Raw genomic sequence first — 25285 nt, 5'->3', positions numbered from 1 at the left:
AATGCTTAAGCACTTAATTTATAGATTTCACACTTCATTTTTGGCTAAGTAGATTTAAAATTTAAAGAAATTCCCATCGCTTTGTTAAATGTTTATATATATGTATACTCGAATGTATTTATATGTTTAAACACAAAACGAAGCTTTGGGTTTGGTTACAGTACAGTATTCCCTCGTTTTTTCACACATCATATTAAGTTTTATAATATACATGGTGTTTTTTTTTAATTTCGGGAATTGTCAAATTTAAAATTTTATGTGTTCGGAGCGTACAATTTTCAAAAGTACCCCTGAAGTACGATAACATTTTCAAAATTTTCTGTAGCAGCCGCTAAGGTTCGATGTGTTTTTATGAACTTGTCGATTTTCTTTTTGGTAAAAACTCACACTTCGTTGCTTGTTCGTGAATTCTTGGCCAAAAACAATACTGTGCCGATACCCCAGCCTGGTATCACATGAATCCGTGTGATATTTCTTATTTTCAAAAATAAAGAGAACCTTAAAAGGCCGTCGTTTTACAAGCATACGAGAAATAGTTGAAAGAGGCAAAGGCAATTGAGTTTGAGAAGTGTTTCGAGGATTAGAAGAAGCGCTGACATAAGTACATACTATCGAAAGGGGATTATTTTAAAGACGACAACATTAATGTAGACTAATGAATAAATATTTTTTTCAAAAAATGAAAAAATGGTTCTTTTATGAACGCACCTCGTTTAATAAATTCCTTACTGACCTAGATTCTCAAGTATCCTCCGTACAAAATTTTATCAAATTGTAGCCATTTAATTAAAAAATAGGAATCTATGAAATTAAATTTCCACTAATGTCGATAATCGAGGCAACACTGTATATTTACAGTTACACATGTATATATGTACATACATCAGCGGCTTTGTGTTGTAAAGTAACGTGTAATTAGTATTAATAAGGGCAAGCAGCACATTTATTTCAGTTCTAATTAACCAAATGCCGCCGATCTGACAGCCACTTGCTACCTTTTGAGCAATTTGGCAATCCGTCAACTCACAAGTGGCTGACTGTCCGCTCAGAGTAAACAAAAGATATTCATTTATAATAAAAATGACGGGAAATTACAAAGGTAAATAAATCAGTAGCAACGAAAAAAATAAGAAAAATTTCGAAATCATGCAAGCAAGGTGGGGTCAAGTTCGAGTGGCACCGAAAAAAGTATTTGAGTTCAAAAAAGTTATTTTAACAATTTGAGATATTATGTATAAAAATAAATTTGATTTATAATCCATTCAGTGGTAATTAAAATGTGCCATTATATTGAAGGGGGCGTGGTTATCACCCAGTTAAGCTTTTTATTCAGCGTCTAGCCGAATTGCAATTGAATTGAGGGATATAATGCATTTTATAAAATAATCACATTTAATGAAAAATGGGCGTGGTTTCCAACTTATAACATATGTTAACATTTGAAGAATATTTCAAAACGATTTTGTAACGAGCTCGGTCGAAAAGTTGCCACCGACAAAAAATTGTCTAAAAAATTTCACAATTTCTTTTGATCATTCTGCTAGATTTTGGTATTTAAAAGTCACATTATTAGAGAATCTTATTATAAGGGACCCGGAGGTGGTAGTCTTTAGAATTCTCACTCTTCTTCTTAAAAAATTGTCAAGGTTTTGTTGAGTTATTGACACATGAAAGGACAGATCGCTTTAACAATCATCAAAGAATCAGAATATTTGGATTTAAATATAATATATGTGACCTGGCCTACGAAAAGGGAGCTAACGTGCGAAAACTAGTTTTCCTGGAAACAGCTGTTAAAAATAAACAACTCTCATCTTCCATCCGAATCAACTAAAAAGTGAAAATTGATTTTTTGACACCTAAGCCCCCTTTCCATAGACCAGGTCACATATATGTATATCTATAAACAGGTATATGACATTCTAAAATCCACCGTTTGTCGAACAATGCTAAAATACCCTGAGCAACACTTCTGAACATTGCTTTGCTATAGCTAAGGCAAAGCGCTAAGCGTTGTAACCAACACTGATGACTGGTGGCGGCAAGTTGCACAACCGTTCGCGAAGTTCATTCCGCCACGGATCGGTGCACAAACACATAGCGACTACAAAAATATATTAGAGTATATTTTTTTATTTACTCAGTTGATATAGCAGTGGAAGCGCGCTTTAAAAACACGCTTAAATGCGATCAAACTTTATTGGGCTCCGAGCATTTTAGCCGAAAATTATAGAGCTTCTGCATTTACGTAAATATTTCTGTGTTCGTGTAAGTGTGCGCATGGCATTGCAACTGACAGCGTGCAAACATACATATATTGGTGAGTGTGTATTGCAGAAGAGCCGTCCATCATACCCTTCAGTCCATTTAACACGTTTCTGACACTAATCCTGTCTTGATGAAACTAATTTTTTTATGCGCGCACACACCATAGGCCATGCGGCCATGATTTATTTGCATGCCGCTTACGCTGACGCAAGCAGAAGCAAAAATATGCGCAGTTAAAAATATATTTAAATATATGTATAGAAGGGTGCCACGATGATCGCTGTCCAAATGCGCATGCGTAACTTAGACAAACTAATGCAAGTACAGACGTTAGCTTTAACGTATCCTTGTCGCAGCAGCAGCAACAAATGACCATCAATGCAACAACAAGTGGAGCAACTAGATCGCCAAAGATCAACTTAGACACCACCACATGGACTTCTGCATGAGTGCACACCGCAATGTAGCGGCTGTTTTATTTTCGTAGTCATCACCAGTCTTGTCAGTCGCTGAGTCGGACGGAGGCAGTCAGTGCCAGTGCCACTGTCAAAGCTGTTCAGAATTATATGAGTATTGCTGTTGTTTTTGTTGCTTATTTGCCATCATAATACTCCGTGGCCTTTACGTTTCACTCTTGCTGCGTCAGTCGACTCATCGTTTTGTTTGTTATTGTTTTTGTTATTTATATCTTTTTTTTTTGCACTACTCGTTCATTGTCGACTGTGGCTGTGTTGGCCGTTGGCCTCTGACTTGCAGTTATTTTGCCTGATCTGTCATCTCGTATGCTTTTGGCGTTATCTTTGCGGCGAATCTTGCCACCGGCTGTGGACCAGGTTTGATAGCCGTTGCGGCAACAAGTGCACGTGCCGGTTTTCTTGTGGTACTTTTATGTATATCAGCAACTATTTTCAGTTACTATGGTAGTGCTACTTTTGGAGAAAAGGATATAATGGAAATATTTATTAGTATTTTTGAGTTGACAGTGTTGATCAGCTGCATTAATGCGAAATCAAAATGGGTTTTATAACAAAGCAATTATTACATATTTTTGGAACTATTCCTATAAACTATTTTAGGCGTTTTAAGTGAGAAATTCTTAGAAACAATTCGTCACACACGTACAAACCAAACACCTCTATGGGCCGAGATTCTCAAAAGAAAAAGGAGCTGGCTCGGACATGTTCTGAGGCGAGATCCAGATACAATCACCCGGAACGCGATCAACCGAATGGAATCCACAAGGTAGGCCAAGAAAATGCCGACCCGTTCTAACCTGGAGAAGAAATTTGGATATAGCAGCTATAGAAGCTAGCACAAGATCGTGATAAATGAAGAAATCTTGCTCTCCTCTTTAGAGTTGAACTTCCATAACTCGAAGTTCTCCATAAATCGAACTCTTGAATTGGCAATAGAAATCAAATTTCATAGAAATTACCTTCCATAACTCGAAATCTCTTGTATTTTGGTACTAACGCAATATATTGATCCTTATTGTTGTTTCCATGCAACATTTCTTTAATATAAAATAATTTAAAAGCTGTAAGAACTCAGCGAATATATTATAAGAATCCTAAAAATATGGATCTCTTTATGAACAAAAACCTATTGAAAATTTAGACTTATCGGGGAAACATCGGACCTTTCTCTCAATCGCATCTGAGTGGTTCAGAATTAAGCCAACTGAATGTTTCGGCGAAACGCTCTATCCCAAGTTCGTATCTGAGAGAAATGTAAGATTGAGTTATAGAGTAATTTTTTTTATAATTATTGAAATATAAATTTGGTTTTTCATTTTTTTGCTATATATGATGGATACGATATCAAATAATACGGATCCTCAATCCTCAAAGAGTATGGATTTTGGGGTCGTGAATTATTTCTTAATCTTTCTATGGTAATACTTCTAACAGTCAAGGTGGATCAACAATGGTATCGCTGAAGATGTATGGTGACCTATTTTCAGTTATATTTTTCTTAATATTTCGATGATTTTTGAATTCCATATACTTTCCATCCATCCATCTTGTGGCTCAGGTTTGTAGTTTTCAGATGTGGCAAAACAAATTTCCTTCAGAACTGTAAGATGCTATAGATGCTAAGAAAATTAAGGCTAGTCGAGGGATTAACTTTACTGAAATTGATTTTCCGAAAGGTTAAGATGAAAAATTTAAAAACCATATTCCTACTATCGAACCGAAGTGTTTCAAAATTAAGGAGATTAGTGTTAACAGGATCGTTGTTAGATCATAGAGATGGGTTAACAAAAAAATTACAATAATCTAGCCTAACATCAGCAGAGAGCTCTAATCTAAAATCAACAGTATATGTTTCAACAACCTGAACAAGGAAAAAATTCATATTGTTCACTATGAAACAATTAAATTTAATTAAATGCATTTCCTGAAATTACTGTTGAAACTAATTCAGTGGGTATATATAATATATAAATAAATGAAATAAATACTTTTGTCATTCTACAATTAAGCAATTTACACAAGAAAATATCAATCTCAACTATAATTAATATATCATATGTGCTTTAAGCAACGACATATTCAATTACAAACGAGAATAAATTGCGAAAATATTAGTTGACGGATCACTGAACATGAAAATACGTCTTTATATATACTTGCATATATGTACATATATAAATTAATATAGAATTAAAGGTTGTCAGCTTACTTTAGTTATATACACTCATATATGTATATCTGTATTTATATATATATATAGATTTCTAAAGTTTTTGTTTGATTACCAGCAATTTGTCTGCTTCACCTGACCACCTTGAGTATTTAAATGAAAAAATAAATTAATAATAATAATAACAACATAATAATAATGAAATAAATATTTTATACAAACTAATTGGTTGCTTATTTTGTTTTACAATTTTAAATTCGCTTAATACTATTCATTTGCATTGTGTATACTCGAATAAAATCATCATTTGAGCAAATATAAATTTATTAGTAATATTTCAAATGTTTCTTATGAATATATGAGTATATAAGCATACATGTATAAATGCATGTATAAAGCCAATAATTGGATTTGCGTGAAATCAAACTCGCACATAAATAAACACACACACACACATACAAATTTACTTAAATCGCCATATTTGGGAAAACATAATAACTTGCATTTTGCTTGCTGCCATTTTTTTCTGGCATTCAAATAAAATAAATCACTCAATTAAATTGATTTGCATTCACTTATGTAGATACGAGTATATTGTGCTCGTACATTAGTATAATCGCTGCAAAGCATCGCTTTATTATTGACAGACGTTAAATCAATATTTTAATAAGGTGACAACAGTAATTCTAATCTATGAATTTAATCAAACGGGCTAACGCAAGAGTGTATTTATGAACAAAAAAACAGAAAAAAAATTGCAAAACATCAATAGTTTTTTATGCATATATAAATAAGTTGATTTTTTTGGCTTATTTATGAAGAAAGGTTTTGACTGAGGAGATGGGGAAGGATGACAGTGTGATACTTTATTGTTAATTTTAATTCTAGTAACGTTTTAAATAGCTAAGTGTTACTTATTCATATGGCTATACTATTATATTAATATGGAAGTACTTCCCAAACTCAATTTTTGGGATAACTTTTGGCACTTTCAAAGATTTTTCGTTTGCTTGTAAAAGGACGGGCTTTTAATGTTATCTTTAGTTTTGGAAATAGAAAGAAGTCACACGGAGTCATGTCTGGCGAATATGGAGAGTCGGGCATCGTTAAATCCACGAACAAGCAACGAAGTGTGAGCCAAACGAAAATCGGAAAGCTCATAAAAACACGCCCAAGCTTAGCGGCTACTACAGACGGAAGTAAGTAATGAATACAGCTGAAAGTTTTATCGTACTTCATGGGCATGCATGTGTATCAAAATAATAAATTTGACCCTCCAAACCCGTAAAAATTTTAAATTTCATAATTCCCGTTATTTTTTGAACATACAATGTATATACTCAGAAACATGTGTGAAAGTGAGAGTCGGCACACAATTTATAACAAATACGTAAAATTATAATTCCGAAATTCCGATATTTAACGCTCTGAAATCGAAAAGGACGGCCACAATGTTCATTATAACACTATCTTGCACTGTACGAAGATTGATATGGAGTTGTTCGCCCAGCTCATCACTAGAAACATTAAGCATACAACAGGTTGAAACTGGTAAAAAAAACTGATTCCGAGATAGGGAGAAAATCTCTATCGTATAAACTTGGCTACTTATATTAACCATCCAAAATTGGGTCTTTCGAACCATCTTGATTTTATAGTATTGTCGTTTCCAGATCAGCTGATTTGTTGCTCCTTTAAATCAACAAGTTTATATTCAGACATATGACTCGAAAAATATTTACTAGCAATGGTTATGGTCAATGAGGGCAAAAAATTTTAATATTCAACACACACATTTTTCTCACTTTTTTCCATATATCGCATATTTTTTAATGATCCATTTGGATTGTGGTACATAAGGTCTATAACAAGTGAATGAAAAAATTGATCAAGAAGAGTACTTTTTCATTTGAGGGGTTCCTCATGAGTTGTGATTCTTTTATGATAGGGTATATTTGGAAATTTTCTTCAAACACAAAATTGCTAAATTAAAGATACAAACAGTGGAACTTCTCTAACTCAAGTCACCATACTGAACAAAAAAACTTCGAGTTAGAAAATTTCATTAAAACATAAATTGTTAAAAAAAACTGTAAAATATCGTTTTTTTAGTATTTTATTTTAGTTATTTACTTCGCATAACGTTTTATTTAAATACGTTAAAACAGGGATTCTGTAATTTTATTCGTTGCACTTTGCTATTGTTTGGCTCTTGACGTCTGTATCCCAAGGCTTTGTTACATGATTTATTAAATCCATTACTGTAATATCATATTTTTTATTCTCCTCCATACGATAAAGAGGGCCTCTTTTAAAATTTTGCCTCGATAGTAAAATTTAAATTTTGTATTATGCCCTGGTCAAAAAGTCCGATTTATGGAAGGAAATTTGTATGCAATTTTAGTTCTATTGCCCATTCAAGAGTTTGAGTTATGGAGAACTTCGAGTTAAGGAAGTTTGTGTTATGGAAGGAAATTTGTATGAAATTTGATTTCTAAACGCTATTGTCTATTCAAAAGTTCGAGTTGTGGAGATCTTCGAGTTATAGAAGTTCGAGTTATGGAAGTTCCACTGTATTTATTTTATCATTCTTGAACTTTGCTTCGTATACCTTATTAAGCGCTAGACAACATTCCATTCTTCTAATTTCCACTGCACATGTCTACTGAACCAAATTAATAATGTAAGAACTTTTTCAAAAAAAAATTGCAAAATTTGTAACTAAATCAGACAATCATTACTAATGTACATGTACTTATTTATGTCTACAAAGTTGACTTTCGTCACGCTAAGTTATGACAGGCAACCAACAGCGCATGATGAGCAAAAGAAAATGGAAAACAACAAAAAGAAAACACATTCGATCGAATAAAATTCGACTTAAAGAAATTTTGTGGTCAAAACTGCTGTGTTGTAATGTGATTCGAAAAGCTACATGCCATATGCACGCAGGCTTAAGCGTAGCGTACACTAGAACATACCACGCCGCACCACAACCTCGCCAACACACTATCACTTGTTCTTATTGTTGCTGCAGCGTCTGCCTTTTGGTTAGACTTATGGGCTGAGTGTTGGTAGCTGCTCTTTGCGCTTTAAGTTTGAAATTGTAGAAGACTAGCTTTCGATGCTTGATTTACAATATGCCGCAGTGCAGTTGCGTGGTCCAACCAGCTGTCGATTGGGAAGCTACCAGTGGTAACTACACTCGTACATATGTATGTTTGTAAGTATATAAGGGAATATTTGTGCGTTTGTATTGCCTGCCGACGGAGTCCATAAAGTCGCCCAAAACGAAAATCGCCAGTAGCCTAATCCCCTGTTGTACGACTAATAACATTGTTACGATTAATTTTTTTATTGTATTCCACGTTGTATGCTGCACAACAACAACAACAACAATAACAAAATGCATACATATGTATGTAAAAACACCACAGATGTACAACTATGCTCATCGTTATGTGAGAAGAAGAGCTTTACTTTGTCTTTTTTGTTGTTGTTGTTGTTTATGCTTATTGTAAGCATTGCTGTTGCTTATTATTTTTATTTTTCTTTGATTCTTTTACTTTCATTACTCTTTATGAACAAGAACAAGACGAAGCGGAAAATCACTTGTAGCAGTCCGACAGAGGCGGCGATGATGCGCAGCGCAGTCAAGCGGTGGATCGACAGTTCCACTAACCGACGTCCAGCCGACCAGCCAGCAAATCTGCATAAAGCGTGTAAAAAGTATAAAAAGCAACAGTAACAACAACAAAGCTATAAGTAACATCTGTGGTCAGCTACCAGCTTTCGAGGCGTACATATTTACATTTGTTTAGCCGCACATACATACATACATATTTACATATTGACGATACCTAAAATGTGTGGATATTCCCTTTTGCTGACGCTTTCGATATTTTTTTGTTTTCGACTCGAAAGTTTCGTTGTTACTTGTGTGTGTGTGTGTGCGTGTGTGTGTATGAGTGTGTATTGGTTGATTATTTGCTGTGAAGTCGAGTAAGGAGTAGAAGGCGGCGGCAGCGTGTCTCAGCAGTTGACTAACTAACAAAAGTAAATTTTCAGTTTTAGCTACAGTGTCCACCTTCTGGAAGTTCACTTCTGGACTAAGAGCACAAGGGCGTAGTAAGGGAGACATAACGGAGGGTTGTCGATACTAAGTGAACTCCCATTTTAGGTTTATAGGGTTTCATACTAGCTAAAATGTTTATAAGGAGTTTATTGGAGCCGATTTCTACCCGAAAGTTGACCGTCTCGTAGCTCCGGACTAAAAGAATATGGGCACAGAAAGTGAATCAAAATTGAGGGTTATCGATTGTTAGTGATTCGATCGATTCCGGTTTAGTTAATCTCGAATTTTACAACAATTTTGATTTTGATGACGTCATTCGACCCAGGGATGATTGTTTTGAGATACTTATTCACGAAATATATCGTTGTATTGTTTCTCTCGGAGATCTTCGCCATTATTTACCAAATGACGTCCCTTTAGTATCGTTCCAATTTGAAAATATCGGTATCGACGAATTTTGAAGATTACCGAAATAATCCATTTTATTTCAATAAAGGCCTTTCAATGAAATAAATTGTACAAAATCCAAGTTATTTAGTTTTTCAGACCCATGTAATGGTCCAAAGAGAAAAAGAACCATTTGTGAAAATTTTCATAAAGGTCTTTCTACGAAATATTGTGTACAGAATCTAGTTTTTAAGACGCCTACACTATAATCATAAAAGAGAAAAGATCCTTAACGATCTTCCGGTAAGATTACTGATTATCTCTCTAGAAATTTTGAAATCATCATAATGGAACTGGTAAAGGATTTGGGAATCAAAATCAGAATCAGTGTCCACCTAAAACTATGCCATTAAGCTAGGTCGTCAATGGCTCTCAAATAATTGTAATTCAAACCTTCAAATAGTATTCACTACTTCTAAGTAAACTAGATTTAATTACAGCCAATTATGAGTGTGAGAATGTGCTCAAAAAAATTTCAGAGAATTTTATTTATACTTGATTACCCATCTTATACCGACAGCTTTACGGCTACGCGCCAAAATGTAGGCAATGTTTTTTTTTCGAAAGTTTTGCAGCTACTTATATAAAGACTGGATCTGCTTATAGTAATCACAATAAATTCTAAAAGCGTTCCTAGAGCTACAAAAATTTCGAAAATTATTTATTTCCTTTTTCTATATTTTTCTACAAACTATCGAGAATAAGCTTCTTCAACGAAAAAAACTATTTTTATATTATAACCTCAATTTTATTTTAACTCTATGTTAGAAATGAGCACAATAACCCCTTTGAAAAAGTCTTCAACCTACACCACTGTTAAAACCTTTGTCCAACCGTGTACGTCAGCGGTTATCTTATAAAGAATTCGTTTGAAATTTAGCGCTCGCTCGAATTGCTGTGCTGCTTCATATATCAAAAATTATTATGACGATTTTATGCGTTCGAAATGTCGTCTCATTATTTAAAATTTTCATATTTTTTCGGTACACACACACATACATATATACATATAGAAATACCGATAAATGTGTGTTTGTTTGTTCAATATGCTTTTTTCGACTTTCGTTGTTGCTGTTGTTGTTAGTGTTGCTTCCTCTTGCTGCGTGTGTGCAGTGTTGGTTGTTCCAGTAGCTACTGTTGATGTTGTCGTTGTTTTGTGATTTAAATTTTTTTTATACACAACTTTCAGACTTCTCGTAGCGTTTAACCATTTATTAAATGCATATAAGCATTTGAGATGTGCGTGTGTGTTAGTGTGTGTGTTAGCGTACGGTAGGCGATTTTATTGGCCTGAGCCGGCTACCACAGTAAAATTAATTACGCTCCATAATAATGCACATTGAATTATGTATGTATGTAGCAAGGCAAGGAAGATGCGTGGCAAGCAGCAGTAAGCATATTTTTAGACACAGTTATATGCATGCAGCCAAGTGTGTATATGCACCTGATGGCTGACCAAAGTTTGTTAATAAAATCCGAACATTATACAGCTCTACTCTATGCATATATATACATATATGGGTGTACATATTTATCTAATGACTCCAACTCCTCTCAATTACCTCAATGCTCGCTTATAAAATTAAATATTCCAGCATAGTTGCTACTAAACTCATACTTACAGCTTTAACATATACATACATACATACACATTCACACATTTTCTATTCTCAATTTTATTCATTCGTATATCTTCTCCATTGTTGTTTTGTTGTATGCAGCGTGTAATAAACATAAAAAAGCGTCAAATAAACATTTTGGTATGAATTGATTTACAATTAAGTTGTGATGCCATATGCAAATGATATCTATGGTACATACATCCATAAACATGTGTTTAGGTTAGATGCCGATACAGTAGCTGTTTTAGTGGCCAAACGTTTGTCAACAATTTTTATGGATGTCGGACACTTTTTTATTGGCCTGCATTTAATTAGAAAATCACTGTTTGTTCACAGCTCTTACCTTCGACCATGTCTAACAGTGGAAAGCTTTCTAATTGAGATAGACTTAATCACACCGAAATGTAAAACATGTAGCAGTTTATTACGGAGATTCCTGCGGCTTTCGAAGGCTACCGTAGTTGCTTTGTACTAGAACATTTATCACTGAAGAGTTATAAGGTGTTAGTTTAAGATTTTTTGATTAATTATCAGGAATATTTTTTTATGAAATCACTGGGATAGTGATATTAGGTTGTCAATTCTTTCAATTCAAAGTGTTGGTTGGTATAGAGTTTTTATTTTAAGCGGTAGTTACGGGTCTATGTATGAAAATGGTGAAGAACGATAACATTCACTCATCCTTTCTTCATAATATAATAAGAGAGCTGAACAATTAAAGCTATTTTCGAATGGAAACCCGTTGAAGAATTTTCATAGTAGGCACCAAAGAAAGTTAGTTGTATAAGTAAAAATTCAGAAACTCGACCTTTGGGCTAGAAACCAAACTAAATTTTAGAAGTATCTGGCTTCGATAAAGAACTAAGCGAACAAGAATAATATATCAATCACAAAAAGACAGGGAACTTCTTTGACACTCTTGAACAGATTTAAATGTTTGAGAAATGGAAGAAGTTTTGATAGATCGATGCTTATTTGACCTGAAATTGGTAACTAGAGATACCAAAAATTGCACAACTTAACTGAAATAAGGTATGAATCTTATATGAAGTCCAAATAATTTTATTACAACCCATTGGTCAATGCTTTAGTACATTTTCGCAATCAAACACGCCTAAAATAAAGATAAATGTCTGGGTACTAAAGAGCAACGTTCCATCAAAACAGCCCAATCACTTTCTTGAGCTAGTCTAGTTTAAATAAATTTAAGATTTTATAACTTATTGTTAGTCTTTAAAGACCATATTCAATAAATAAACGACGATTTTCAGGATTTCACTACACAAGAGGTTTAGAAATAGCGAATAAACTATTGATAAAATCTCATTAAAAATTAGAAGATGAATTTACATATTTAGTAGTATAAATGTATCCATGGCTCTTTGACCAAACAATGTGAGAAAGTTTTTGGATGAACATATGACTTATCCTTCAGCTAAATTCCCTAAAACCTAGAGTACACATACATTTTTTTGTACCGATCCAACATTTCGAAACCAGTCTTTATACTGTGGCAAGCTCTGCGCATGGCAACGAGGCAACTATACGCGCAAAGCTTTTTCATTTATAAAAATCGGTCAATGATATGGCCTACAAGTTTTTTTTTTGAAATACCAACGCTATTGACTAACTCACTTAATTTCATTTCATGGTTGACCAACAAAGTTTCAAGAAGTCTCTGGCGTTTCTTCCCTATGCGACTTTCCTGCGCGGGGTTTATCATTTGTGCTGGTTTGATTTCGACGAAATTCACCAGACCACAACTTTATTGTTGAATATGAGGAAAAATATTTTTCATAATACTTATAAAGCTCGCCATCAGGAAATCATGACATCGAGATGAATAACTTATGAACCCCTCTTCTTACTAAGATTGGTACTCTATGGCTAAGGCCACGCAAAGGACGGTAAAGCGATGAGCGGATGAGCGGTGACCTTGAGCGGAATGTGGGTTTTTAATGAGCGACATTTCTGAGCGGTTCATTGCTAAAATGTTGTTGTCAAGGGCAGTCCGTTTAATATTTTTATATTTTTTGTTTAAAGTGAAAATCGCATAAATTGAGAAAGACCACATTATGGTGAATTTAACCATAAAATTATCTCCTCGGTTGTACGGAATTTACCATAAGACCCCATTTTGAATCTTATGATATAAAATTATACTGATACATATATAGCTCTTTTAAAATGAGTTCACCTAGCCCGTATAGACAACCTAACGGTTGATATATATTCTCTTAGCCTCTACATATTTGACTAACGGATACACATGTGAACAATTGACCGCTATTGGCTATTGACTTCAGTGAGAAACCAGTATTCTTATCAGGATGGAGCTGTCGATAAACGGAGAGAAGTTTAACTTTTAGCGATTTTAACTGCAGCTCTATTCCAAATACATATATAATCATATATAGAGATTATATGTATTTACATATACCGCTCCGATATTATAAAATATATACAGGCATAAGATAATATAAGTTGAACGCTATATATAAGAATTTACCGGTTCCAGCACGAATTTTTAAATTATTTGCTTTATGCCAACGCGCGACTACAAGAGACTGAGTTGCATTTGCATATTCGCCATCATTTTTTTCTATACGGACTTATTCACCTGCTGTGATTGACTTGGAACTAAATAGATTTGATACACCGCAAAACATATGTGATTTATGAAGATTAAAGCTTTTATTGATGTAGTTGTAGCTGTGTTGTATGTTTCAATAAGTAAGAAGAACAATAACAATTTGAATTCAAATAGTTTCACTAATAAATGTGATGTGGTTTTTGTTTCGAAACTAATACAAAAGGGATTTTTCTAATTTTTCATTGATTTTATGACAGCTATAGCGACAGAAATGGCTACTGTTTAAGCGCGACGACTTATGTGCCTAAGTATATACAGATGTGTGTGTGTTTATCTTTAAATAGTGGAGGGCGTTGGTGTGGCAGTCACCCGCGGCGAAAGAAGACTGCAGCGACATGAGTTATTAATAAATACCGGTATGTGTTTAATACAAATCAGTAGCGTTTTGATAAAGTGAGACTAGTTGTGTTTAAAAATATTTTTGGAAATGTGTGTTTGTATATACATATAAAGAAGCATATATTGAGCGTTATATGTGCAGGTAAATATGTAAAATATAATACAGAAATATGTTTGACTATTTATAAAACTGTGCGACCCTGACTTGAAGACTCGAAATTCCACTAAATTTTTTTTATTAAAAAAATAACAAAAACAACAAATTTTTCAAAAATTAGTAGAAAACAAAAGAAAATAATGAATTGTAGTTTTTATGTTTATTTTGTGTGGTTTCACTAATTTCGACAAGTTTATTTGACAGTCGATATTATAGTAGAGTTTATTATTGCTAATAATTAATTTATTTTGATTGTTTTAAGTTAATAAAAATATTTATGAAGATTTCACAAAAGCTTCACTACAGTGTCTAACTACATATAAAAAATGTATAAAGTGGTCAAAAACAGTTTTCCAATTAGGCAAGGCGCCTGCAAATTAGACACACACGCACACAAGCACCACTTCATACCAAACAACTTATGCAAACCCACTTCCTCAATGTGGACACACAAACAAAAAAGTAGAAATAACAACAAAAAAAAAACTTGTTGTTGACTGGTTGTATTTGTTATGGCGTAGAAGAGGTTATGGTTACGGTTACGTATGGTATGGTGGACACTAACACTACTACATACTCCGCCTGCCTTGTGTGCTTATTGTGGCTTGAGTGGCTACTGGTCTTGACGCTATTATTATTGTTTTTTCTATTCTGCTTCAAAAAGCAACTAAATTTTTTTTGTACGCCAACTTTTTCGTCCATTGTATAAACTCTTCATTATTTGTTGTTTTTTTTTCTCTTCAATTATGTGCGTTTGTTTGTGCGTAAGCGCGCATGTGCGAATAGACAAATGTGCAAACAACTTGTGAGTACTTACTAAATACTACTCTGACAAATAGGCAGTAACGACGTTAAGTGGCCAGAAAACAAGTTAATTAAAAGCCATCCAACACATGACCAAATACCATTGAGGATACAGTGAATCGGAGTAATGAACATGAAAATGGTTGAGTCCGATCTCTTAGAATTCTTGAGATAATAAAATTTGACGAATTATTTTTTCTTAAATGAATTTAATTTGAAAATTAATAATTTAATTTTTCGTGGCGATATTTGAAAAATAATTCGAATTAAGGAATATAAGTAAACTAATGACTTACTGAGGACCTCTGTTGACCAATGATGCCTGAAGAAAGTTCAAATTACCAACAGTATAAATATTCTTTAATTAATAACGACATAAATGGAATTCTGAGTGGAGAGAGTTATGTATTATAGTTATTAAGGTTAGTCATATGTAGTCTACCTCACATCTGACAACTATCTGCCAGAAATACGGGAAATATAGCCTAAAATTGAACTGGTTCCCTGTTCTACCGGCTGAAACATTGTGGTTTGGTGACAAAAATGTCAAAATCAGTCCATTTCAACTAGTCTCGTGTCTACCGTAGATATTCTTTCAGTAGCTTCAGTTCTTTTTATGTCAAAATGAGCATATTACTCCAAAAATATCGTAATTTTGGTCCCTAACTTGATGAAGTCGCTAAACATCTTCGTCAAGGTTCCATATGTCTAGTATACAGACTTTCTATTCCTGTTACCCTATAAAAATTCTGAAAGTTTCTGAGAGAATTCTGTTCGTTTTCGTTCTACTACGCTCCTTTCCTTATTTTTGCTTTTCTCATTAAAAAAAAAAAAAAATATTTTATATCCTAACCAATTTCTAATCTCTGAGAGCTTTGTACTACTACTTCGATATTTTACGCCTAGTATGTGGCCCTTCTTTAGGTTTTCAGATTAAACAAGCGACCCTTTGAACGCCAACTGTGTCAAAGATTGAGAAAATAGATCACATATTGGTTTCCAATCTAATCAAGCTGAGAACCCTACTATTTTGAAATTTAAAGACTACATTTATGTAAAATGACTTACCAATTTATTAGAAGTGATTCATAAAATAATCTTCTTGCTATTATATATTTTAAATGAATCACTCTTGAAAGCGACGAACCCCATTTAGAGCAGCAATAAAATACGATGCCGATCCTGAAAAGTGATATTAGAATAAAACTTCAGTAAATGTTAGAAACAGATTGTTTATAATATATGTTTATAATATATATATCACCTTTATATTATTCATATACTAACTGAAGATTAACAGTTTGAAAAAGAAAATTATGTTTTTTCAAGTTGAGTTAATTATTCTGGAGAGATCTAAAGCTTATATATGAACCACTAGAAGAGATTTTATATTTTTAAGATAAACTCTAAATAAATTTATTAGAAGTCCATTTCAAAACAAAGTTTTCCAGTATTGAATCCATATTTTTCAATGTTATTTGGTAAGGATATCCATTTTACAAAGTCTCAAGTTACCATTAAATAAGTTATGATTTAATTTATGAGAATATCTCGATGATTTATAATGGCGAAAATATTATTTTCTACAGTTTTAATATTTCCAACAATAATTCTATTTAATTAACCAACGAAAAAAGGCATCTAAACATTTATGAGCCACTGTAATTGAAACTCGTGCAATTTACGCCGATGTAATGATTGTTTGTTGGCAACGGATTTTCTGCATTTGCTCACGTAATACCAATTCGTATGACCTGTTTGGACCAGAGATAACGACCTCTACAGCATACAAACATACATATATAGCTGCAAGTGTACACATATACATATGTATGTATATTTTATGTGAGCTTTGGTGAATTGTCGGCGTAATTGGTCGGTCTGTCCGACGGTGCGGTTGTACGGTTGATTGACTATATATACTTTCTTTTAGCAGCAAACGAAGCGTAAATGAATCTATGTTGGCACCCGCTCACAAATGCTTGTTTTTTGCATGCAATTTACCATGCGCAATTTTTAGTGGCACTCATAAACATTTATTGCAATTAAAACGATCAATTACACGCTAGGTGCAGTTTTTAGTTAAAAATAAATGTGAATAAAATATTTATAGCTTTTATGATAATATAACTGGATTAAAAAATTTAGATTTCACTAACAGTATGATTATGATACACTATAAGTAACTGTAACGGTAAGTAAGTTTATAGTAAGTTTGTATGTGAATCGGTATATAAATAATAATATGGGCGTGGCATTATCAATTTTTAAGTTAACTTTCTTATCTCAGCAACTACTCGAACAATTTGAGAAAAATTTGATACTTATCTGTCTTTTGATATGCCTTTGATTCAGTTTGAGAGTGGGAAAAATGCACCTCAGCCACGCCTACTTCTCTTAAACTTCAAAAATCACCCGATTCTTTGACTTAGATAACTCAAACATTAATGAAGATATTGAAATAGGATAAACAGTGACGAGGTGTGACATCTCTCAGCTTTAAAATGGTCGAAATCGGTCTATAACTTTACTAGCTCCCAGACACCGAATATGAGAAGCTCTGGAGCTACAATTTACTTTATGCCGAAAAAAGAGATAGAAATAATGTCCCCTGTTCCTTAAAATAGATAAAATCGATTCTTCTTCTAGCACTATAAAGAATAAAAATTCCACCAAAATCGTTCGGAATGCACCACATTATACGAAACTGACCAACAAAGACTTTTTCCTATCCTCCAACCTCATGAAAATGTCACTTTGTAATCTTCTATTCAAAAATTGAAGTCTCATTAACCTTGTAAATTCAGACAACTCCTAATTCAATGACACCACGATAAGAAACCACAAACGCTAAGTCACTTGCGCTTTTCAGTTACACTTTATCACTTAAATGATTAGCGCCAATCTACCACCTGAGGCGCAGATCGCACAATAAACTAGTGCCTACGCCGCTTAAGACACTCAAATTGCCAAAAAAACAAGACGAGAAGAGGGAGTAGAAATTTGAATGAAATGCCTAATTATATTTGCATTTGGGGCGTAAAAGTCGATTGAGCTCAATCTCAATTTCGATGCCTATCAAAGAGACCCTCACTTAATAATTGTAACAGGAATACTTTATTGTTATTGTTGTTGCCACAGTTGATCTTTCACATCGGCCGAAGCCGACGATCGTCAATTGGCAATTGGCGTAGCCTAATTTGCCAAAAATAACAATAGCAACTGAAGGCGGCTGCAGATGGCAATGAAGGAAAAAATATGAAAGGAGAATAGGTCAATAGGAGAATGGCAATATTGAAAAAAGAGGATGGGGATAAAGCAGTAAGCGAAAGTGTGTGTGTGAGTGGTAGCGTAAACTGAATGCAATGAAAAGGTTAAGATTGCAAAGGAATATTGGCGCATTGTTGTTGTTGTAAATTTGTATGCACGCAAGGATATTGTTGTTGTTGTTTGTTGTTGGTTAAACAATTCCATGCCATTGCACTACATTCAATAGAATCGCAATAAACAATCGAAGGCATACGGCTTGTAGAATGAAGAGACACATACAGCCAACTTGCTTTGGCGCACAAAACTATACAACGAAAAAATACAATTTCACTGAAATCCTCCATATTGTTGTATTTGTTGTTGTTATTTTCTATAAGCTGCATGTTCGACGATTTCCATTTTTCCACTTTTATTTCAATTGCATTATTTTTGCATTTCGATTCTTTCACTTTTGTTCTTGAAGTGTTGCTACCGTTTGGTATACTTTACGCATTGTTGTTGAACACGCCGCTGCAACAACAAACAACTGAAATAGTTTACAATGCGAAATAGCTAACTACAACTGAATGCACTGAATGCTGTGAGTACATACAGACATATGTACATATGGACACAATGGAAATAACAAATCAATGCATTTGTCTCAATATGCCAATGATCCTTTCAACAGAACATTGTATTGCCATCAAAGTTTTCAAAATTTTCTAAGTAGTCATCTTCCATGGCTCTGCTACACGCCAACGCTGTAATGTTGTAGTTATTTGAACAACAGAGAGTACATAAATACATACCGATATGAGTAATGTGTACAGGAAGACACTTCGCGTCAATTGATGGTTTACTCATAAATCATATATGTATAAAATGGTGGGCAAATATTAACAGTATGGTTTCCCGAAAGCTTTACTTGTTTTCAATTGATATCTTTATCGACATTGGAATATACCTAGATATAGTATTTTAAGGTCTTTCTTTTTATCTACTACCCTCATTATCATACTGTACGGTTTGCGTTTACGCAATTCAAAGTAGCCAACGGCTTCTTCTCGCTTTATAACGAATTTTTGATTTCTTTTTCAGTATTTAGTATATTGTTTGGGTAACACACTCATATCATATCTGACAATATAATGCATTCATGGTTCCTTACTCTAGTTAATACTTAAAGGTTTAGAAACATCAGAATATTTACATTTGTTGGCAAAGAATGTGAAGAAAGTCATCATGAGGGATCTGCTCCTCGGTTATATAAATTATGGTCCCTTATCCGGTCCCACAAGTCTATAATTACACCTCCTAGGTACCGCTGTGTTTGAGTTCCCCTTAATAATATAAAATTTCTGGTTTATCGATTGAAGCTTTATATGCTGCAAATCTCCAATCACGGACTTTCAAAAAACTAGTTTGGATCTTCTGCATTGCCCTTGAAAAGAAGTATTCTTAATCAAGTAGTATCTGATGAACGTCAACTTCCGAGTGTGTCGTGGTTTCATCATTTTTTGTTTTTGCATTGTACGAAGATGTCTATCAAAACGATCGACATCATGGAATAGTCCACTATTAAAGGCGACATACAGAATATGAAATACTGAACTAGGTTATCTTCCTATGATTTCTATCAATGATTGCAATGAGTTTTTAAAAAATGCTGTCCGCCATATTGGATCCGCCATTTCAAATTATGTAAAACCGACAGCAGATTTGTAATCAGCGACCCCGAAAACCCTTGGGTGACGAGTTTCTAGCGATACCTAAGAATTTTCAAAAACGCTGTCCGCCATATTAGTTTTTTGGGGTTATGTCAAAACTCTTATCTGATGGGTTTAAATGGACGGATTCGGATTCAGCGACCCCAAAAACATATAGTACTCATAGAAAGATCCCAAAATCATAGCAAAAATTATTTTTTTATGTGACTGTGTTATCATTAAATGCAAGTGTATACTTTCAATCGTCGCACAGTATTGTCAATCCCAATTTACAAGAGTTCAGGCGATATTTTCTGCTACATTTCTGAGTACTCGTATGTGTGAGCGACAGCTTAAGTCTGCGATCATTTGTGAGTTCCTCAGTAGTTCCTGCAGCCTGTTGGACTATTCGTACTACAAATTCCTGCCCTTACCGTGTCTCTCAGACTGCCTTTTGGCTTGGCCAACACTCGCTACGCCTGTTGGTTGCTTTATGTGTGTGTGTGCCTGCGAGTATTTGAAAAGAAGGATTATCCTAGCAATAATCAATACCAATGGAATGAAAACACATCAACAGACATATTGGTGAGGAGCACACATTCATGGTTGTATTTATGCCGCCAATGCAATGCGAACATTTTTTGTTATGGGAAAAAGCAGAGCTACATTTATTTGCCATCATTGAACACGGTGTGGCCTAAAAATCTATTTGCTGTCAAGATGCGAACGTCAATACTTCCAAATTGAACTCAAGACGCAAAACGGGATCAATAGCTGGGGGGAGCACACCTTTGTGAGTATATGAATACTGAACAATATTTGTATACATGTATGTGTGTTTGTGTGTAGTGTTTGCTATAAAAAACCAATTTGTTGGTAGCATATTAAATAGAAATTTTATTTTCATATTTTGACGAACCACTGAGAAAACAGAAGCAATCTGCTTTTCGCTTCCTCTTCAACATTTCTTCATCATTTTTTATGGCCAAACACTGTTGCTGCTGTGTCAATCAAATGGTTACACAACAATGGGCGTTTGTTTGTTACAGGAAGGTGTACACATATGCTTATAAGTCGCATTAGACTCCCGTACTTTACCAATGCGTATCCTAAGATTTCAAACACATTTCAATTTTCCTATTAAAAAATGTTAATTGTTTAGATTGGCGTTGCAACTGCGCAATTCAACTCGAGTGCGTTGAGCACTGACTGCTATTTACCCTGCTCAGTCTAGCGTTAAAGTGTTTCTAAATGTATTTAATCAGGGTTTCTCACCGGATTTCCAAAGACTAGCTACTTACAAATGCAATGCTATGTGATTGTTATAGCCAACGGTTATTTGTTGTTTTGATTTCCTAAGACAATGACGTGGTAAACGAGGAATTCAGTAACTTTCCCACAATTTGCAAGAAGGTGGGAGATATCGTATATAAAAGAGCAATCTGCAATATTTGCTTAACGGAAACTAAATGCAAACATGTCTTTATAAGTAAATCGTTGCAAATCTCTTTTGAATAGGAAAAGTTAATGTTAGGTTAGGTTAAATTAAATAAAGTGTATAGCAAATTATTCATAAATGTAATGAGATTATTTTTAAAGATTCCTTACATGATTCTAACCTAACAGCCCAATGCATAGAAAATCGAGACCTACATATGTATATACATAATTCGCTATATTTGATAGACTCGGCTTCGTTGCGCAATAACCAATATGAGAGCTCCGTGTGATAGATAACCTGTCTCTTTAACTTAGTATACACCATGCTACATATATGTAGTTCTTTCAGACTCCTCTTGAGATATGTAGATTGATAGTGAATCTATCCTCTAATATAGTGAAATAATGCCTGCAACAATTAGTGGGACAAGATTCCTATTTCACGATCAACCTGTAATGAGTCCCTGGACACAGTGATATTCCAGAAAACTGTGAAGTAGATAAACTATATTAAATTCCAATAAATAATGAATATAAATGCCCCTGACCACTTGTAGGCACTTAATTGATAAATATGTAATCGATTTGGCTGAGTTCCGTTGGAGACAATCCATGACATTGCATTTTTGACTATTGAAATTTATTGGGAATATCATGAAAACTCGAGCATGGCAGTAGACAGGGGATACCTTATAATGACTACTGTAGAAGCGATAAAGGATTAGAAGATAATGTAGTACATCTTCTATGCGGCTGCAAGGATTTGTATAGAAAAAGAGTTGTAACTATCGATCACGATTTGCCTAAGGTGTATCGGATGTTGCATATATTCAACTTTTTGAATTGATAAGCTTTATCAAGACCACATAGTGGTTCGGAACCAAATGGAAGTGTGTAGGTATTCCAGTCCGGCGGTTTCAAAATGGGCCTTCTAAAGGTCTAGGTGCTTCATCCGACATCCACTAAACTGACCTACCCTACTACTCAGCTAAAGAGCTCATTATTCTAACTCGAAAGGTGGGTCTGGAGATCAGTATTACAATTTTTTTAAAAGCCGGACCAGGAACGGAACTCAATTTGGCAACATTTCTCAAAATTATTGTGGGAATGATTTCTCGCGCTCCACAAACAATAGAAAGAAAGCACGGGCTTTGACCGAATGTTTAGTGTCATCGAAGTCAGTAGATAGTACCAAACTCTACAATACTTTTTTATCTGTCCGAACATCATCATGTCTTGAAACTGATTTTCTTGGGTCTACCTACTGGCGATCAAGGATCAATTTTACGTCGAAGCTGTGAACACCTCCGGCTACATCAAAAACCAAATGTTATTATTTTTTCAGCAATTGCTGCGATTCTTTTGGAATCGTCACCATAACAATATAAAGAGCATATATATGTTTATGTTTACTACTACTATTTTTTCTTGAAGAAACTCTTTTTGAATAACTTAATCCTTTATAATATTTTCCTATTTATTAGCTAATAATATTTACTATCTCCCATTATTATCTTGTAGGAGTATCAACACCACCTACATATCAAAGGATCAAAGAAAGTCATCACCAACCTTATAAAATAGTCAAGCAAGCTTTCAATGACCATCATGTCTTCTGGAGTTCCTCCATCATTACGCGAATATTAAAATACAAATATTCAATTCTAATGTTAAGTCAACCTTTGGTATACTCACTGGTCACAGTTTGGTGGTGGCGCTTGTAGGCATGCGTGTGGCGCTGACAGATAGCGAAGAATGCAGGAAATGTCAGGAGCAAGGTTCCAGAGAAACAATGGATCATCTCTTATGTGCTAGTCCAGCAGTGTCAGGGTAACGACTTCAGTACTTGGAGGCTTCACATTACGATATTCTGGAAGAGATATCGTTAGTGAAACCACATCACCTTTTGAAATTCTCGTCAAGCGCAGGCATCCTAAACGATGACTACTTCTCATAGACTACGTGACGACACTCCATCTGGTATCGCAACGGACAAAATCGGTATATGTGTGGCTCACTGGCCTACCAGATTAACCTAACCTAACATAAGTCAACCCTTCTATTGTGAAACGTCTAATATCGTAGCTTCTGACATCGAAATCTACAAGTTTTCATAAACCGATGACTTAGCAAAATTTGACGCATTTTCTGGCACGAAAACGAAAAATTCTGAGATCAAGGATTTTATCCAAGAACATATAAAGTTCTCAAAGATTCTCGAAATCTTCGTATACCCAACATTCCTTGTTATACTAAAACTTCCTGGTCCTATAAAAAATTTACGAAACAATTAATTGCTGACCTAGTTCTCTTTGTCGGCAACTAGATTTATTCCTAGAAACTCAGAGTTCACATAGAGTTAAAAATGGAAATCGATTAGAAATACATTTTTTATGTTCACGAAACCACAAGCTAATATTGATGTTAATCCCAAATATGCACACAGTGACATGAACCCAACATTCCACAAATTCCACGTCAAACCAAATATGGCTTGCAACAAATTGCATCATTAAGCCAGTGCTACCACTTGTATTCGGCGAATTTGCAAAACATTTCATTTTATACTTAATTTACATTTTTTATATGCGCATTTTTTGTTTTCTTTTTTTGGGAAACGAATAAAAGATGAACCGAAAGAGTTCTTCAATTCAATGCGAATGTTATACGATTGTTCATCATTTTATGTCTTTCATTGCAATAATAATAAAAATGTTGTGAATTGTGTGCTTGGCATATCGGGTGAACGTTTTGTCGCTTTCAGAGCGATCGATGCAACCGAAAACGATCGATATAAAAACACAACAACAACAAAAACAAATATATGGTATACCGAAATGACTTTAAAGAGACGAAGAAGAATAAAAGCGTGTTTAACAAATGACTAGCAGCTAGTCAGGCAGTCTGATCAAGCCAACAGTGGCCAACAAGCGATCGATCGTGGGTACCGGTGTGTCCACACATTCAGATCCAGAAAGCAAAAAATTGTAAAAAATAAAGAATAAATAAATAAAACCAAATGGGAATGCGTAGAATAATGGGAATGGCATGAAAAAACCAGAAGCGTAACAAAACAGATCGAAGTCATAAACACACGTACGACGAACGACAACGAAAGGCACGAACATGACTGCGAATATTTTATGAATTTCACAGCTGCGCAGGCGCGCGCATTTCACACTGCGACGTGGAGGTGTGCGAGAGAGAGCGAGAGGTGGGGAGCTGATTGGGTGAGGAAGCGCGGCGGTGAGCTACGATTGCTGTGGATGCAACGTATGGACGACGGCGCATTCGGACGGCCAGCCAAAGACCGCATTGCCACTGTGTCACCATCAGCGTCAAGTCAGCGACCATAATACACAACTCATAAGTGAGAAGCGCAAATGCAATAATATCATGTATTACAATAACAACAACAACAACAACACATATGGTCATTTGTGATATACACGCGCACGCTCGTAATTAGGGCCATGCCGCTACGCATTTAAGTAGAGGCGGGCGTGTTGCTTAACAAATTTGTTAAGAGCTCCAACAGTGTGGCGGTGCCTTTTTAGTGCGGTGACTGGCAGGCACACGGACGGACAGACAGTGGATGGACGGACGGACCGTTGCACAGAAGGCATTTGCTTTGCTTGGCAGAGAATATGGTATAACCCTTCTGGCGACGGCCGCAACCATAATGACCAATGGCGCAACAACAACAATAATAATGAAAGGAATACCAGCAGCAAACAATCAACAAGGAGCAGGAGCGGCAAAAAATTAACAATATTAAATATACATAGCGCTGAACACACTCACACACACACACAGCCACGCTGCGGTTTATCGACTTTTTGACTCTTTTATTAACGCCAAAAGTGGCCACTGTAG

The 25285-nt window shown here is 34.7% G+C and overlaps 2 protein-coding genes across 4 annotated transcripts in view; both read right to left on the bottom strand.

The window, feature by feature from the left end:
• The window catches only part of LOC105210033 (homeotic protein ocelliless), a 65818-nt gene extending 49642 nt beyond the window's left edge, over positions 1-16176 (bottom strand). For both annotated transcript variants that reach the window (XM_011180748.3, XM_011180750.3), the window contains exon 1: positions 16080-16176. The gene's annotated coding sequence lies outside the window, so the exon portion shown is untranslated. The remainder of the gene's footprint in view (positions 1-16079) is intronic.
• LOC105210035 (DENN domain-containing protein Crag) overlaps positions 1-25285 on the bottom strand; it is a 105721-nt gene that overhangs the window by 18954 nt on the left and 61482 nt on the right. For both annotated transcript variants that reach the window (XM_011180754.3, XM_011180756.3), the window contains one exon: positions 16080-16193. The gene's annotated coding sequence lies outside the window, so the exon portion shown is untranslated. The remainder of the gene's footprint in view (positions 1-16079; positions 16194-25285) is intronic.

This window comes from Zeugodacus cucurbitae, chromosome 5 (assembly GCF_028554725.1).
Source record: "Zeugodacus cucurbitae isolate PBARC_wt_2022May chromosome 5, idZeuCucr1.2, whole genome shotgun sequence".
NCBI classification, from domain to species: Eukaryota; Metazoa; Arthropoda; class Insecta; order Diptera; family Tephritidae; genus Zeugodacus; species Zeugodacus cucurbitae.
Note: the sequence above shows the minus strand (reverse complement) of the source record. Positions and strands in the feature narration are given on the sequence as shown.